This window comes from Protopterus annectens, chromosome 7.part1, assembly GCF_019279795.1.
Source record: "Protopterus annectens isolate FY-2018-M chromosome 7.part1, PAN1.0, whole genome shotgun sequence".
Classification (NCBI taxonomy): Eukaryota; Metazoa; Chordata; order Ceratodontiformes; family Protopteridae; genus Protopterus; species Protopterus annectens.
Genome location: NC_056740.1, coordinates 356,454,883 through 356,467,639, shown reverse-complemented (window position 1 = coordinate 356,467,639; position 12,757 = coordinate 356,454,883). Strand labels below are relative to the sequence as shown.

At 39.6% G+C, this 12,757-nt stretch overlaps 1 protein-coding gene across 3 annotated transcripts in view; it reads right to left on the bottom strand.

The window, feature by feature from the left end:
- The window catches only part of FLNB (filamin B), a 4,683,119-nt gene that overhangs the window by 3,899,268 nt on the left and 771,094 nt on the right, over positions 1–12,757 (bottom strand). The gene's annotated exons all lie outside the window — the stretch shown is intronic.

Here is a 12,757-nt window from a genome sequence, read left to right as displayed (position 1 = left end):
TTCCCTCTCCACCTAAAAGACTGCATTCTAATCCCAATTCATGTCACTGCCAAACCCATATAAAAGTCTGAAAATCTCCAACAAAGTGCACAATGCAGTGTGCACTGGGCACAAGCGGTTTACCCATCCTTTTATACTTTTTCTTTACAGCATCTGTACAGTTTGGATCGTGTACAAATTAAAATTTGGATCCTGAACACCGTCCAACATCTGTTTTAGTTTAAATGGACTATGATTTGTCAATTTACTACAAAAAGCCAAAAATCAGAGTACTACTGCATGGATCCCCTCTCCAACCCACATATTATGTGATGCTCTGTCTGTAATGCTGTTACTTGTAAAACATTCTTATTAATTTTTCTCCAGAATCACAGATCATTACAAGATTATGTATCCTTTGAAGTAACAAGTAAAGGGGACACAATAAGAAACAGTAATTTTAACTGCTAAATTCAGCTGTTTTATAGTGGCTGGCATATGCCACTTGGAATAATGCAGCCAGCAGCTACAAATTTCAGTCTTATTCAAGTATAAATTGTGAATGATATTATGCCTAAAGCTAAACTGAACTGCATGGTTTTAGACACACACTCATGTGTATAAATATATATATATATACATATAAATATATATACACACAAGTGAAGCAAAAGTGTACTTCACTTTTTTAATGTCAATTTTTGCTAAAATGCTAAGTTTTACACGCTGTATGTTACACACAGTTATTATATGTAGAAAAAGGGATTACTTCTGCAAAACACAGTCATTGAAACTTGCTTATCCCTGTGCAATCGAAATAATTTTTTTCTGTAATACAACACCTGACTTTCTGTAACAGCTGCAGAAATTACCCGTGCTACTCTAACTAAACGCATACCTACACTGGGCCATCCTGTTCCTTTGCTGAGTGTAAATTACAGAAAGCATGTCATCTTGCCAATATTTAACTTGAGGCAGAACACACCTGATGGGCATGATTCAGCATTAGCCACTTGTAGACAGATGACAGAAATGTCTTATTTGCATACTAACACTTCACAAGGTGCTGCTCTTGGACATTTTAGAAGCAGCAATTCGAAAGAGCAATGAATTAAAAATGCTGGAAAATAAAGTATTATCACTGCCAGCCAAATCATTATCATTGGTTCCTAGAAAATGTAAAAAATGCTAGAAACCTTTTAAGAAACCTTTTAAGATCAACATTTAAGACATTTTGCAGGCCATTTCATACAGCTAACTGAATCTCAGGACTGCATTTCCTTGTTTGCTTAAAGCTTGCCTTCTTTAATTTGCTGTACTACAATATTAGTTTGTTCCCTTGTTTTCTACAAACACAAAACAGAAGAAAAAAACAAAACTTTAGGGAAAATGAAAAAGGGATAAACAGTCACTGCTGTAGCTCCTAGAACACCACATTTTGAAAATTAACTTTAAATAATAATATATAAATGACCCTGTTCACCTTTAAAAATCAAATGTGGTTTAAAAAATTGATTCCTGACTGGCTCAACAGATGGGCAAGGCCCAGCTCTGGCAGAATTTGAAGGTAACCATGGCAGTGTTTTCCTGTGTTTTGATTAGCAGACTAACAAAAGCAGTAACTTAGTAAAGAATCAAAGAACCACTCCCCTCTATATATGACGTGCTTCCACTCTGATAAGAAGCAGTGTCTTTGGTTCACCTGCAGCTAAGGTATTTATTAACTTGAAAATGCCTAGTGGCAGATGGTCAGTTTTATGTCTGAAGAAAAGGAAGCATTAAGAAATAATGTTCATATCACACTGCTGAAGGCTAAAGATGATAAACAGCAAAAGGCTAAACAGTAGCAGAAGATACACTACTAAAGCAAACACACTAGTAGAGGTATGAAAATGAGAAAAATGTTGCAAAATTACATCAGAGCAACCTAGACTAAACACAATTTTACATTAAGTTACACGGCACTACAAAGGAAAACTTATAATCATTCTTAAAAAATGTTCCAGCAATATCAAGCTTCTAAATAAAATGCTGTCTACATAAACAATGAAAACAATAGTCTTAATCTGCACTTTTTAAACCTATTTTAAACTTTAACCAGTTAACAAATATCCACTTACAAAACTAAAACAAGTATGACATTTTTCACCTTCCCATAATTAACAAAAAAATACCCTTACTTCTAATCTGAAAATCAGTAAAATGCATGGTCTGACTTGTGTTTTTTTTTTTTCAAAAAGATTTTGAATTGAAAACATTTCACACTACAGCTAAATATATCTTCATTTTGCACCTACCTAAAATGTTCTGGTTTTATGAAACTGCAGCCCTTGTATTTAACAGAACAGCAAGACCCTCCCATTTTAAATAACCCACAACTTTTAGTCCATTGCACATTTTCAAATACAAACAAAGTTTTTGCCCTTACCATTTAAAACTCTGTAAACTTGCACGCTTAAAAAATAATCTGCCACAAGTTAGTTCATTCACCCCCCCCCCCCCAATAAAAGTGCTGTTCATCAAAAAATTAGGATAATGTTAGGAACCTAGTGAGAGGTGCATATAAAGCAGCTTCCAATGCATTAACACATCCTCGAAAAGCTTGGATGAGCACATGGAGATTCTTCAGTTGCAGTCGGCCTAGTGATATCATAATTAAGTTTTATATTCAGCCAGTTTCAACTTCTGGGAGCTTTAACCACATCTGGAAACTATTACTTTTAAATTTATCTGTAGAAAAAAGCATTCAAGGAACCTAGAAAATCTACAAAAATAAGTGATTAAGTGATAACATGCTTACAACAATTTGCCTATGCCATGTAAACTAATTAAGAACTGCAAATGAAAACTTAACCATCTTGAAAGGAAGAGTGGCACACACAGAAAGGGTGTTTCAAACAAGGCGGTGGGAAGGGTGGATATTTGCTGGACAGTGATTTTCTTTTCTAAATATAAATATGGAAGACTGCCCTCAGAATAAAGTTGTACACTGTCACTGAGCTGCTATTTCATTAATATGTTTCACTGCTAATGTTCTGAACAGTGGTTCAACCTGCCAAGACAAACAGTACATGCAATTAACAAAGACCTAATGACTGCTCTGTCAGGGCCAAGTCACAATAATGTGCAAGTATAATTAAATCCAAGACCTGCTGAAGGAAAGTAGGAGATACGAAAGCAACGCAAGCCACCAAGATGAGACTGGAAAATTTTCTGCCTATCAGGACACTACAAGATACTTTTAGTACAGGTACAGAATTAATGCATGCTGCATTAACTGCCTGCATTTACAAGTGACCATGAGACTACCCCAGGGAAACAGTTCCCTTAACCAGGACAACCATTTCTGCTGCTATCACAATACTCAGAGGCCACATCCTTCCAGAACATAAACCCCCCACAAAAAAAGGACAGTGTGTACTGGCAGCTGCTGGTGTAAACAGGACAGATACAGAGCTGTGACACAGGCGAATGACTCATTCGTCTTATTCCACAATAAAACACATGTCAAAGTAGACTTTTCAGCAACAAATGCTACAAAAAGCAAAATAGAATGCCTATAAATCTAAAGGCAGGCAGAAGAGAGAAGGACGTGGGAGAGACCAAAGTAATTTATTTGTTGTTTTATTTCTTCCAGGGGAGGCCACGGTAGTGCAGCAGTTAGCACCGCTGCCTCACAGCAAGAGGATCTCGATTCTTAGCTGGGGTGCCTTCTGTGCAGAATATGCATGTTCTCCCTGAAGTCACATGGGTTTCCTCTGGGTGCTCCGGTTTCCTTCCACATCCCAAAGACATGCTGCAGGTGAACTGAACACTCTAAACTGACCCTAGGTGTGAATGTGTGTGCCTTCTGTGGAAGGCTGGGTGGCCGGGCTGGCAACTCGACACCGTAAAAACTCCACTGCCAATAGTTCTGTGGACCATTGTTTTCCTGTGGCGACCCCTAACAGGAAAAGCTGAAAGGAAGAGAAAAAGAAGTTCATCAGGCAAGTGAACTGGTCCATGGACCCTTTTAAGCCACAACCAGGGTGCAATTGCACAATTTGTTACACAGATAATTTAATTACACTTTATGCAGAAAATTTTGAAATTACTGTGATTTCCTGTTGAGAGAGGAAAGTAAACCTATTTTTTTTTGTCTGCAAGTTGCTTAAACAGATATGCTCCACTTTGTTTTCTGGTTTGATATCTGCTTGTTCTATGTGAGAGACGGATATACTTAAATTATCTAGGATGCACATTTCACATTTGTTTTTCTTCATCGGTTTGTTTCTTGAGTGATACTTAAATACACAGTGAATTTCTGGGCCTTTGTCTTTTCTGCAAAGACTCCAACCCTGCATAACTACAAGCACTGTTGTTGATTCCTGCTAGTCAGTAATTTTTCTTACCCACCCTGACATTCCTTGATCTGCTTTTTATACCTGATGATTTTTAAGCTGCCCACCATTACTGTAAATTGACTTTTATAAGTTCCTCCCTTTCTACACTGCTGTTGATATCTTGAATTATTTATTTGCCTTTCCTTGTGTTTACTTTGGAAAAAGTACATTTCTGCCTCTCTGTCTGTCCTACTGATTTTCTTGCTCCAAATTCATTACCTAGCTAGCTGTTGGATAAAATAGTGTATTTTTACATTCTAGCAAGCATTTTTCTGTGTTCTTACATCAAGAGGTCAGTGGATTTTCCATCTAGTGGCACTGGGTGGTAGCCTTGTCTGTTCAATTTGAGGAAACACTTGAGATTTCTGCATGTAGTTTTACTGTCCGGAGTGCTTATTAATCAGCTTATCTCGTTTTTAGTGCCTCTATAAAGTCTGGACAATCGAGTGGCTCTTTGCTTATGTCTACAAAGCAAGGTACTTTTATTGAATAATAACACCTTTATAAGCTGCAGCAGTATGGTTTCATGCCGGGAAAGAGCACTACAGATGCGATATTTGCTCTGAGAGTGTTGATGGAGAAGTACAGAGAATGTCAGAAGGAGTTGCATTGTGTTATTGTGGACAGAGAAAGCATATGACAGGGTGCCTAGAGAGGAGTTGTGGTATTGTATGAGGAAGTCAAGAGTGTCAGAAAAGTATGTAAGAGTGGTATAGGACATGTACGAGGGTAGTGTGACAGCAGTGAGGTCTGCGATGGGAGTGACGGATGCGTTTAAGGTGGAGGTGGGGTTACATCAAGGATCAGCTCAGAGCCCTTTCTGATTTGCAATGGTGATGGACAGGTTGACAGACGAGATCAGACAGGTGTCCCCATGGACTATGATGTTTGCAGATGACATTGTGATCTATAGTGAGAGTAGGGAACAGGTGGAGGAGACCCTGGAGAGATGGAGATACTCTAGAGAGAAGAGGAATGAAGGTCAGCAGGACTAAGACAGAATATATGTGTGTGAATGAGAGGGAGGATACAGGAATGCTGAAGATGCAAGGAGTAGAGGTGGCAAAGGTGGATGAGTTTAAATACTTGGGGTCAATAGTTCAGAGTAACGGTAAGTGTGGAAGGGAGGTGAAGAAGAGAGTACAGGCAGGATGGAGTGGGTGGAGAAGAGTATCAGGAGTGATTTGTGACAGAAGAGTACCTGTAAGAGTGAAAGGGAAGGTCTACAAGAGGTAGTAAGACCAGCTATGTTATATGGGTTGGAGACAGTGGCATTGACAAAAAGGCAGGAGTTTGAGCTGGATGTGGTAGAATTAAAGATGTTAAGATTTGCAATGGGTGTGACGAGGGTGGACAGGATTAGGAATAAGTATATTAGAGGGTCAGCCCAGGTTGGAAGGTTTGGAGACAAAGCCAAAGAGGCAAGATTACGTTGGTTTGGACATGTGCTGAGGAGGGATGCTGAGTATATTGGGAAAAAGATGCTAAGGATGAAGCTACCAGGTAACAGGAAAAGAGGAAGGCCTAAGATAAGGTTTATGGATGTGGTGAGAGGACATGCAGGTGGTTGGTGTGACAGAGCAAGATGCAGAGGACAGGAAGAAATGGAAACAGGTGATCTGTTGTGGCGACCCCTAACGGGAACAGCCGAAAGAAGATGATGATGATAAAGTACATTGCTGTATCTGTACCTTCAAGCTTGCTTGTGGTAGCATTTCATGCCAGACACTCCTTTACTGTGTTGCAGTAGGTGTTTACCTGGTTTATTTGAAATGGGAAGCACACAAAGGGCTCTTAAGTGTGGTCGTCACATTAGCCAGGGCTCAGTTTTCTATACTTCCAGTGATGGTATAAATTCGGCACATTTGCACAGAGCTGTTTACTGTGCCAGTGCCTGTACAGACGCAAACATCTGGAAACTTTGTTCATTTTCATTACTGTGAAAGTTTACTGCGTTAGTTACTTTATTGTAGCACCCAGTGCCATTGCTGCTCACACAGCATCCGATTTGAAATTTGGCAGCATTGCTGGTAAGGTTAGCTGCAGATTACACCACTTAAGCGCACTTCCCTCATCCAGTTACAAACACCCTCCACTCCTATCCTTCAAGTACAAATTACAACCTGCAACCATGGATGGGCACTTTCCTGTTATCTCTTCATCCAGCCTGGTGGACACTAGTATCCTGAGGCAATATAACAATTACCTTGTGCACCACTTAATACTCAAACAGACAAAAACAGTATGTGAGAGATATAGTTATATATTGACATTGGGGGCTAGACTCTCACATACAGACACAAAAAGCAAAAATAGGCTGCTAGCAACTCACACACATCATTCAGTGCACCCACAAAGGACCATACACACAGACCCACATATGAGGAGTTGCTCAGGTGTAACTTACCCAAACCTCAAAGGCCTCTCGGGAGTAGTCCTCAGAAACTTACAAGACAATTCTCATCACAACACAAAGCCACGTCTCATTGTGCCTCAACTACCAAGCCCATAAGGCAAAACACTCTGTGACCCAATATTCTGGTCATAGGAGACTCTACTGTAAGGCACACTGATGTGTTTCTTACCAGGCTGGATAAGGGGAATGTTACAGTTAGTTGCCTGTCAAGGGCCAAGATTCGCCAGATCACACAAGCACTCAGGTCACTTACCCCTAAGTACCAGTATGATTCATAGTCCATCTGGGCATGAATGACTGGAGATGGACATTCTTGGACTGTATGAAGACCGACATGATCGACCTCTCAGAATGTGTGTCACAAGCAGGTATGAGCCTTGCATTGAGCACAATTCTACCATCTCCAAGGATGCTGTCACAATAATCAGCAGAAAATTATCAACTTTAACAATTGTCTTAGCTACTGGTGTAATTCCAAAGGGATCCAATAGTCAGCCTAGGGAGGACATGGTTGATAGGTAAAGACCATCCCTGGCAAAGCAGCACGTCCTGTCACCTCCAGGCTTTCGGATAGTGGCCAAAACATTATCCACCACTACAGTGCCTTTTTAAGGCACTGACAAACAGATAAATCTTCCAACATAACAAAAGCTACTCAGGACAAGTTAAAGGTCTTGCTGCTCAATGCTAGGAGCCTCAACAAGAAACTACACTCCCTGGAAGCTCTCCTCACCCTGGAGAATGTTGACATTTGTACAGTTACCGAAATGTGGTTCAAAGCCAAGGAAAGCACTCCGGCAGTGCACGGCTTCATACATTCCAACCACCCACTGAACATGAAAGAGCTAAAGGAGGAGGTGTACCTATTTACATAAAGGATAAGCACACCTCACGGCTGGTCAAACAATATGACATGTGTGAGCTACTCCATATCCACCTAACCAGGGGAAAAATCCATTACCATATTCGTGCTAGCTACAGGTTCCCACTATGAACCAGGAAACTCATACATCATACCTGAAGTTTCTAGAATCACTCACCATCCAGCCCAATACCATACTCATGGGTGATTTTAACTACTCACCCCATTAATTGGGAGGCATACACTACCACTAACATGCAGGCCCAAAGTTTTCTTGACTTTGTAAATTCAAATGCCCTGGAGCAGCTAGTCTGCACTCCCACTAGCGGAACAAATATCCTAGATCTGGTATTCACAAATATGGGAGAGTGCTGCACAACACCCTCCCATAGTGTTATGTTCTCACTAGTAAGATCAGATCACAAAGCAGTCTCCCTTGAAATAAAAGGTAAAACTTGTCCCCCCCAACTAACCCCAAAAACTTTAAGAGCTGCTCTAAGGTAAACTACCCCCTATTAAGGGACGGCATAGCTAGTTTTCAAGCTCCCCCTCTCCAGAAAACATACAAATCTATGCAGAGGCACACACAAAAGCCCTGTATGACCACAGAAACAACTACACAAAAATGACAGTATCAGACCAAAATAAACCCACATCAAACCGCAAAAAGAAGTCACCCTGGTGGGCCCTTGGTATCAATACATTGTACAACAAAAGAAAAGAAACCCTGTCGTGAAGTAAGAGGGAATGTGCATAGAGAAATAAGTCCCTCATTAGTCTAAACAAGCAAATCAAGGTACTAGTCAAGTCTCTGAAAGCAGACCTTGAGGTAAAAATAGACTCCAAAGCCAAGGATAATCACAAGGCATTTTTTTTCAGTTATGACCAGAATCTAACGGCTACACCCAACAATGTGTGGAATTAGTTGGAGATGGCATCACCTGTACTATGCCAGAAGACATAGCAAATCTGCTGGCCAGCAAATTCAGCTCAAATTTCACCTCCCCATCAACCCCCCAGTTCTCCCAAAAAATTAGGACCACCCAATCCAGGGATCTGCACTTAAAAGTCAGTGACTCAAACAAAACATGCTGAAGAGACATGCATGTCTCTGAGACTGCCCCTCTTTGGAACAGGTTTCCTATTCACATTAAACATTGCCCTTCCCTAGCCCTCTTAAACGCAATTTGGTCAATGGATGGGAATCGCAAATTCACACCTGGGGTAGTGCCTATGTCCCCGGGGCAATCTGTAAGATATTCAATGTACGAGCACAAATCCATGCCATCCTCTTGTCCCTAGGGGGCCATATATTAGGTAAAATCAGGTTATATTTGGTATGCTTGTCAGGGCTCTTAAACAGTTAGCCTAGTAATCACCTATGAACATATAACGAGTTCAGTTTGCATCTCAAATTACAGACATTGTGAAAAAATTGTGATAGTGTTAGTTTGTATTACCTTTATTGTGAGATGTAAAGAGTTATATTGCTAAAATAGTCTTACAAAGTTGCACAGATTGACGGTTTAATGCTTCTCTGCTAACAATTCATAGCAGTAATACAGTTTTACATATCTGTTTATGACAAGTTTATATGTACAAAAACCTATTTTGTCAGCTAAAGCTCACTGTTCATTCAACCATTTCAAATTCATAGTCTTCAAATAGTCTAACAGAAAACCCAAACCACTACTGTCAGTTTCCTTTTGCTCAAACTACTGAAGCATCATCATAAACCAGTACGCTGAAAGCCACCAAGTTGTTTCAGCCAATACAAAGCATGGGAAAATACATGTGAATCCTGCATCAGGACCCAGAGCCACCTTGTTTACACAGAGAGTTTAGCTTGTGCCACTACTATGGCAACTTAGCAACAAGACGGCTGAGATGGTTCTTAATGGAACTGAAATATTAACTAATTTGTTTTTCCCCCCGACTTGTTTTCTTACTTATTCCGTTACTCAGGTTTTAATCTGTTTTCCTGTTCTGCTAGTATTTGGGTATAAGCACAAACTGCCAGGAATCTGGGGTAGAACAGATTGAGTAGCTTAAGGTCTGCTCTCACTGCCAGAGAGAAGGCTAAACGTAATCTGACTACATGTGTGACACCTGTTAGCCATCAAGGATGCTGCATGCAAATGAAAGAAATTATGTGTAGCTGTTTTGGGAGCCATGCATTGATATGTGCACAGTTCAGTAGCCTCACTACATATCGTGCAACTCTGGAGGAAAACAGTGTCTTTTTTTCCTCCCAAAATTAACAGAATTCTGAACCTGTATCTTGGCGGGACTCAACGTACATTCCCTCATACTACATAGGATGTTACTACAGCACAATATTAAACTTGCTGACACCTACAAAAGGGAAAAGGACCTAGGTCACCACTGTAACCGAGTGGCTGAATGGAGCTATAAAAACATTAGACTGCAAGTGGAAGAATGAAATTAAAATAAATAAATATCTTACCTAATTAAAAAACAAAAACAGTTAAAAGTATAATATGTCATAACCATAGAGCTGTGCATTCAAACACTCAGCTTCCCAAGTATAATACCAAACACTGCATAATCATTCATTAAGACTAACACGCCATGAAAGTGAGATCTAGCAACAACCAAAAATGCTAGAAGTTTGACCTCAAGCATAGTAATTTGACATACATCCCCACCTACAACACTACCGTGTGCCTAAGGGCACTCCTCTTTTCATAAGAACTTAACCATATTATTAAGGGACGTTCCTTTGTCTGCATGGTCCTACCACATGGTGTGAGAAAATAATTGCATTAATGTTCTACTAACTTTAACTAACTTTAACTATCAGTGCAATTTTCCACTTTCCTTGCATATTAAACTAGGGTAGTCAAATGAATAGAAAAAAACTTCTCTGTACTCCCTATTGTGTGTTTTGTCAGCATTCAATGTCCTTTACATGGTACATTCTGCTTTACTACTCCGTGTATCTTATCTCTCCGGAAAAGGACCATGCACCTGTAGTTTGCATTATCAACCATTTAATAAACAAAATGATGCACTTGTTTTGTTTTTATGATGCACTTTATTTTTCCCACAGACACTGTATGAAGTATGAATAAATTTTCTTTCCCAATGCTAACAAGTTTTACACAATGATGAACGGCCTACTGTATTATTTCAAGTTGCAAAGTATTTGAAAAGATTTAAGATAGCAGTGACGACAGGCACCTTCTGAATCAAAGCCATCTACTAACCACAACAACACGACACAGTGCTGATCAGCGATCCATTCCTACATGAAAACTTACCATCACTTTAAACCAGATATTCACTAAGACAAAGTCATTATTTATTGTATTCACTTTTTCTTGAACGGGTTAGTCCCAAGAGGCCAGTGTCCTCTTTTCAGGTGAGATAAAAGACAGTATTCATACTAACTATGGGAAATGTGGCCTGGCAACTGAAGAACTTCCCCCAATTCTTTCCGATGAGTATTTTGAGATTTTTCACATCCACCCAATCTATCACCAACTCAAGAAGATAGGTCCTCGCCTTCACCTGAGCAACCACCAACTCTGTCAGATGGCACCTCTGTTTTAACATTGTATCTGAAGGACAGCACACTCAGGAATGCAGTAACCCTTGTCTTATCTTGCACTGCACTGTCAGTACTGGGGAATTAACATCTACAGGAATAGAACTCCCATACCTCTCAACTGTCCAGATTCTTGCACAATGTCCAGATTGTTGCCTCATATTTTCGGTCTGTTCCTCATAAAAATGTGTAACTTTTTGGCAAATTATTGAAGACTGAAGTAATTAAATAAAACTAAATAACATACATTTGAGTTTCAGACTATTTCTTTCAGAAAATGCATAATAATTCAAATTCTGTCATTCAAGCGTCTCTATATGTTTACAGAAGCAATTTTTTTGGGCCTTTGTCCCCCCATTATTTCTGTCGTTGTCCAGATTTCTTGTGCTGAGAGGTATGGAACTCACAGACTTCTGTTCTTCTAGTGCTACCTGTTGAGACACTCCCCAACTGCTCACTAATCCTAAATCTTTTTTAAAAAAAATGCAGAGCAGCAGTCTCCAGCAATTAATGACCAACACGTAAAATTAATCACTGGTGCGAATGAAATTGCTGTTTTCAACTGTAACTGCTTCACTGCCTTGTCCAGGAAAAGTAAATGACACAAATATACAGACAGCGAGAGGCAGCCTTGAAGAAAGTTGCAGTTTGTACAAACTAGCATTCAAAATGTTAATAAAAGCAAGCAATCATGGCACGTTAGCTCATTAATAGTTGAACTGCACACTCTGCCCTCTATCCGCTTTGATGGTGAGCACTGGGGGACTTATTAACATACAAAAGACAGTCAACAACTCTTGACAAGCAATGTCAGACTACTAATCGAGTAAAAGCTGTGAATAGAATGCCTTTTCCATTTTTCTCGACGGAGTTCAATTACGAGTTAATTAACATTCACAACCCAATACAATCACTGTGAGGATCCCCCAAACACACACACACGTAAATTCTTCTGAGAATAAGACCGTCACGCCAAATGAGTGACTATTCAAACAAAGTGCTCGTGGCTGGGAGACGCATTTCCCTCGTCAACAATATCTGCAAAATATTTTATGACAATACTGTCGATAGGAGTATAACAACCCCCTTAACCTCCGCTCAAACAGTTTTGAAGAGGATAACAGTTCTAAAGGGATTACTATTAAATACACAAACATAAAGGACGTTTTACGTATACACCACTACAAATGCGTGTAATGTAACTCATAGCTCTCAACTGTACCTGATTTTTATTCAAAATTTAGCTCTATCCCTCTTAATCGTACCTAAAACGGGTTACATTTGGAGAAAATGTAGTGAATTACAATAACAACAATAATTAGAGTTATACAGACTTATTTCACTTAATGATTTATAGTAATCCACATTATTTTATCCTGTCAATGTCTCAAAATAACTAATATTTCTAAAGTGCCCCCGATTATTTCTAGATTTGCCCCCGATTTGTCGAGAGCTATAGTAAACTGCCTTATCCACTTCACCTGGGCTGTGGCTGAAATAAGTACCTATAGGGATCATATCACCACCCTGGCTAACAAACTAAACAA